This window comes from Cervus canadensis, chromosome 27 (assembly GCF_019320065.1).
Source record: "Cervus canadensis isolate Bull #8, Minnesota chromosome 27, ASM1932006v1, whole genome shotgun sequence".
Lineage (NCBI taxonomy): Eukaryota > Metazoa > Chordata > Mammalia > Artiodactyla > Cervidae > Cervus > Cervus canadensis.
The window spans coordinates 16136738-16142251 of NC_057412.1; the positions used below are offsets into that span (position 1 = coordinate 16136738).

General features: G+C 36.4%; 1 pseudogene; it reads right to left on the bottom strand.

Moving 5' to 3' along the window:
- Window positions 1-2553: 2553 nt before the first annotated feature.
- On the bottom strand, window positions 2554-3314 carry LOC122428630 (annotated as a pseudogene).
- Window positions 3315-5514: the final 2200 nt, after the last annotated feature.

The window sequence follows — 5514 nt, forward strand, 5'->3', positions numbered from 1 at the left end:
CATAGTTATATTTTTAACATGCTAGATAAACAAGTTAAAATTTAAAATTAATTCCAGGTGAAGATGATGCACTTTCAGACAATAGAGTTGTATTTAAAAAATAAAGACACTAGAGACTTCATATTATATCTAGCCACACAATCAAAAGGTTTGTTATAATTTTTGCTATTCTAATATATATAAAAAAACATAAAATAATATTTCTTACATATGGTATTATGCTTAAAAAGAAAAAAATATACTAGAATTTACCACAAATTTTAACATTTTTTTTTTTTAGATGTCAAGTTCAAGCATTTAATTTTCCATTGAAAGTTTACCAAAACAGCAAATCCAAAGTTAAGGAAAATAGCTACATAAGAAGAGCTTAATTTAGACAAAATGTGTTGAGGTAGACATACCCACACACAGTACAAACCCCAGGATGATTCAATAGAGACTATTATTGGGTCTCATTCTTCAGGAATAGAGCTTTTCTGGTACTGCTGGTTGCCAGAGGCTCCCTCCTTACTTAACTAAATGTTGCAAACAGTAAAGCATAAAGCAAGTCAGAGTTTTCTCTCTCAAATATTTTTAAAGGCAAATATCCTTTATGCAGTCAAAAAGGGAAAGAACTTGCTATTAAATCCACTAGCCCCGTCTGAACCCTGTTACCCTATCTGCACACCACTCCTTGGCTGTATCATCACCTACTGGACTAGTCCAGCCCCTCGAGGTCTGCTTGCTGCCCTCTCACCCACTCTTCACAAGACAACCATAATGAGATTCTGGAAAAGAAAATTTGATACTGTCATAGGCTTCCTCCTTTAAAATTCTTCCAAGAGCTTTTCATTTTTGTTGGGATAAAAACAAATATTCTTCAGGAGCCCAATAAGGCTTTGAAGCCTCTGGTTTCTGGACACTATTACAAATCCTACATGCCTTTATAGGGGCCTCAAAAGGCCTTCATATAAGCTGTTTCCTCTATCAGTTTATTAACCCCTTCTAATCTTTCAGACCACTGCTGAAATACTTCCACAGAAAGACCTTCCCTAACCCCCAAACCAGGTCAGTTACTGGCTATATCTGTTTATTTCTCTATGTCCCTTTTCATCAAAACCCTTGCTACAGTTGTAATTTTAAATGCCTTCATGTGGTTATTTAAATGTCCATCTCTAACTAGATTATAAGCTCTGAAGATACAGAATAGTGGTTTTTGCTTATTTCCAGCAGCTAGCACAATATTTCATAGCTATTTATTAAATGAATACTATGATAAACTATTGAACCACAGAGCTACATAAAGCAAAATAATGAGAAAATGGCACTCAGTGAATATTTGGTGTTTTTATCATTCCTTACATTACTATACTGTTAATTTCATTACTATCCTGTTATTACTATTCCTTTGCAGTTTACAACTGAAAAGGTAAAGATAAATATATATTACAGAGTTAACTTGTTGAACATTACCTACAGAATATGTTCAGTTCAGTTCAGTTCAGTTGCTCAGTGGTGTCCAACTCTTTGAGACCCCATGAACCGCAGTACGCCAGACCTCCCTGTCCAACACCAACTCCCGGAGTTTACCCAAACTCATGTCCATTGAGTCGGTGATGCCATCTAACTATCTCATCCTCTGTCATCCCCTTCTCCTCCTGCCTCCAATCTTTCCCAGCATCAGGGTCTTTTCAAATGAGTCAGCTCTTCGCATCAGGTGGCCAAAATATTTGAGTTTCAGCTGCAACATCAATCCTTCCAATGAACATCTAGGACTGATTTCCTTTAGAATAGACTGATTGGAGCTCCTTGCAGTCCAAGGGACTCTCAAGAGTCTTCTCCGATACCACAGTTCAAAGCATCAATTATTCAGCACTCAGCTTTCTTTGTAGTCCAACTCACATCCATACATGACTACTGGAAAAACCATAGCCTTGACTAGGCGGACCTTTGTTGACAAAGAATGTCTCTGCTTTTTAATGTGCTGTCTAGATTGGTCATAACTTTCCTTCCAAGGAGTAAGCGTCTTTTAATTTCATGGTTGCAACCACCATCTGCAGTGATTTTGGAGCCCCCCAAAATAAAGTCAGCCACTGTTTCCACTGTTTCCCCACCTATTTGCCATGAAGTGATGGGACTGGATGCCATGATCTTAGTTTTTTGAATGTTGAGCTTTAAGCCAACTTTTTCACTCCCCTCTTTCACTTTCATCAAGAGGCTCTTTAATATGTACCTTTATTTCATGTAAGAAAAAAATGATGTCTCAGTATTCACCTGACAGTTGCTCCATGTAGGAATAATAGTTATTTGACAGAAGTACAACCCTATTTTCAGGCCAATCATGCATCTTTAGATCAGAGCATTCATGGGACACTGGTTCTTAATTCTTAAATTTGCAATCAGAATGTTCTCAAAAATAAATATTATGAAGTTGATAAGAAGCCAAAATAAATTACGACAAATAGCTATAATACCTGGACAGAAGTCTGTTTCTCATCTTCTAGAAACAGCTTCACAAATCACTTGGAAAATCAGTCTAGAGGTAAACATAATAAACCACATTTCCTATCCATTCTTGAAGCTGATGTTTCTTGAGAAGTGATCAAACAGCACCTGTTGTTGAAGACAGCAATAAGGCCTGCCTCTGATACTCAACCTCTGATTCTGAATCAGTTTGTTTGCTTGGACTGGTCAGGAGGTACTTCCTTCAGAATTTTCATGAGTGAATTTAAGCAAGTATGTGTTAACATTATCTTCTCTTTCAGCTCTGCAACCCGTTCTGGTAGAGGGACGATATGGATATCCATCTCAGATGCATTTACTATGGCTTTGTTTTTAAGCGGTAGCATTCCATTTTGTCACTGAAAAGGCGGAAGTGGCCTCTCAAGGCAGCCAGGGCGGCATGGGTAGACTATAGGCGGAAACCAATGGGAATCTCACAGGAACTACAGAATAAAAGGTTGTAAGTCATGCCTTTGAGCGAACCTTCAATGCCGACTAAGAACGGAGCCTCCAAAACTACATTATCTGTGACTCTGGAGAAGACACGGCCCCGAGGGACCGCGACAGGTCCCAGGCGAGGTGCACAGAGTCAGTGAGCAGGACGTGGCCCTGCGCGCGCCGGGACACGGCACACCTCTTGGGCTGCAGCCAGCGCGGCAGCCGCGGGCCGGACGGCAGCTCCTCCAGCCCCAAAGACCTTTCACCACCTGCGTGTCCCACTCCATGGAAGTCGTAAAAGAAGGTTCATCAATCGCCTTCTTAGCCCTATCACAGAAGTCACCCTGTGGCTGCTTTGCAATTCCAGAGATATGCCTCCGCGACCGAGCAGCCATCTTCCTGCAGCCGGCGCCACCGTTTCCTAATATAGAAAATTTCAGTAATATGGACAAGGAGTTTCCTGAATACCAAAAATAATCAGCTTACAAAAAAGTCTTCTTATAATTAATAAAATAGGTAAAGAATTTCAAAATTAGTTTAATAAATAATATAGCCCTGCATATAAGAATAATGCTATAAATTTTCCAGGGAAATTTTAATAAAAATAAATGAGCAACTGAAGCTTATTAAATTTTGTAAGTCTCCTTTATGGACTTTATTTTCTGTGTTTATTCCTTCAATCTGATGTCATGCAGTTCTTGCATAAGACATGCTATTTTACCCGAAGCATATTGTTCACTCACATAAATTACTATCTAGTGGATAATAACCCCATCTTGAGCCACAGATACTTGTATCCAACAGTCTTTTGGACATGCTTACCTGGAGCCCTACAAAGACCAGATATTTAGCACATGAAAAAATGGAACAACTCTTTAGAGCACTGCAATGAGTAAATGAAAAATGTGAATCCTTTTAAAATGTGCATGACACATTTATACAAATAATATACTAAACTATAAAACAAGTCAAAATAAATCTCAGAAATGAAATTATGGAGAAAAATTTATCAGGATGCTATTAAGCACAAACATAATAAGATAAATTCTATATATAAGGGATTAAGAATCATAATTCTAGTTAAGCCACAGACAAATATGTAAATTGCATATAATTAGAAAATATTTTAACTGAATGATAATACTGATATTATAATTTATCCAGATAAATCAGGAATTATAAGTAAAGTACTTACATATAGGGTGCTTCCCTTGTGGCTCAGTGGTAAAGAACCCACCTACCAATAAGGGACATGCAGGTTTGATCCCTGGATCAGAAAGGTCCCCTGGAGAGCAAAATGGCAATCCACTCCAGTATTCTTCTTGGGAAGTCCCATGAACAGAGGATCCTGGTGGGCTGCAGTCCATGGGGCCACAAAAGAATGGGCAACTGAATTAGCAAATGAACAACAGCAACAACTTACATATGGAAATAAAGAAAGACAAAAATATAAGCATGAAGTATCTTTTTATTATAGAAAATTAGGAAAGTATCAGGAAAATAACCTCCAAAAGAACAGAAGGACAGAAATAACAATAAAAACATAAATCAATAAAATAAAAACAAACCTAAAATTGAGAAGATCATCAAAGCCAGGAACACTTTCTTTGAAAATATTTTTAAAAATTATTCAAATTGTTAAATCCCTTATGAAACTGATAATTTAATTCTGCATCTGGGACTCAGGTTTCTTACATAACCTAAGATCGCAAATCCACATTTTGAATTATAAATTTCACTTTATTGGATATTTTCTATATAACTTATTCTTCTTCTTAGATTTAAAAATGAATAGATCCTCAATAAATAAATATTTTAGGTTAAAAAAATCTCTAAGTAACAGAAGTCATGTATAATCCTAGGAAGTAAATTGAAATATAGGAAATATTTGGATGTATCAGGTAAAGGGTTGATTCTCTTGATATGTAAACATCTCTAGCAAAAATAGTAATGTCATGATTTGTTTTTTTGTGCAAAATTATCCAACATTGAAAATACATATTATATTTCATGCAAGAAGATTTACAAATTTGGGACAATCTTTAAACACCTTAAGAATCTAAAATTAGGAATTTAGGGAATTTCCTGGTGGTCAAGTGGTTAGGACCCTGCTTTCATTCCTGTGGACTTGCGTTCAATCCCTGGTCAGGGAACTAAAATCCCACAAACCATGTGGGGCTTCCAAAAAGAAAATAATTATAAAAATAATAAAATTGAAAGAATAAACTAAAAATTAAAATATATGAGTCCACAAATGGGCAACAGTGAGTTGAGGACTGGGTTATAACATGTAAATATTTTATTAGAGAGTTGGCAGGAGCAAATTGGTCAGCAATTTGAAAAGCCCCACGTTTCAGGGTATAACATTTTGTAATTGCAGCTCTCATGAGGGATTTATCAATTTTAAGAACTTTTTTCAGATATCCAACTTTTGTCTTTAATGGTTAGCACTAGTTTGATGCTTTCTATTTCATTATGTTGTCATCTTTACTGTTTCTTTCCTTTTTTAAATGTAATAGAGTAATGATTTCTTAGGTGGGCATGAAATTCCTACTTGTATTCTACAGCTGTGTAACAAATTACCGTAATTTGTGT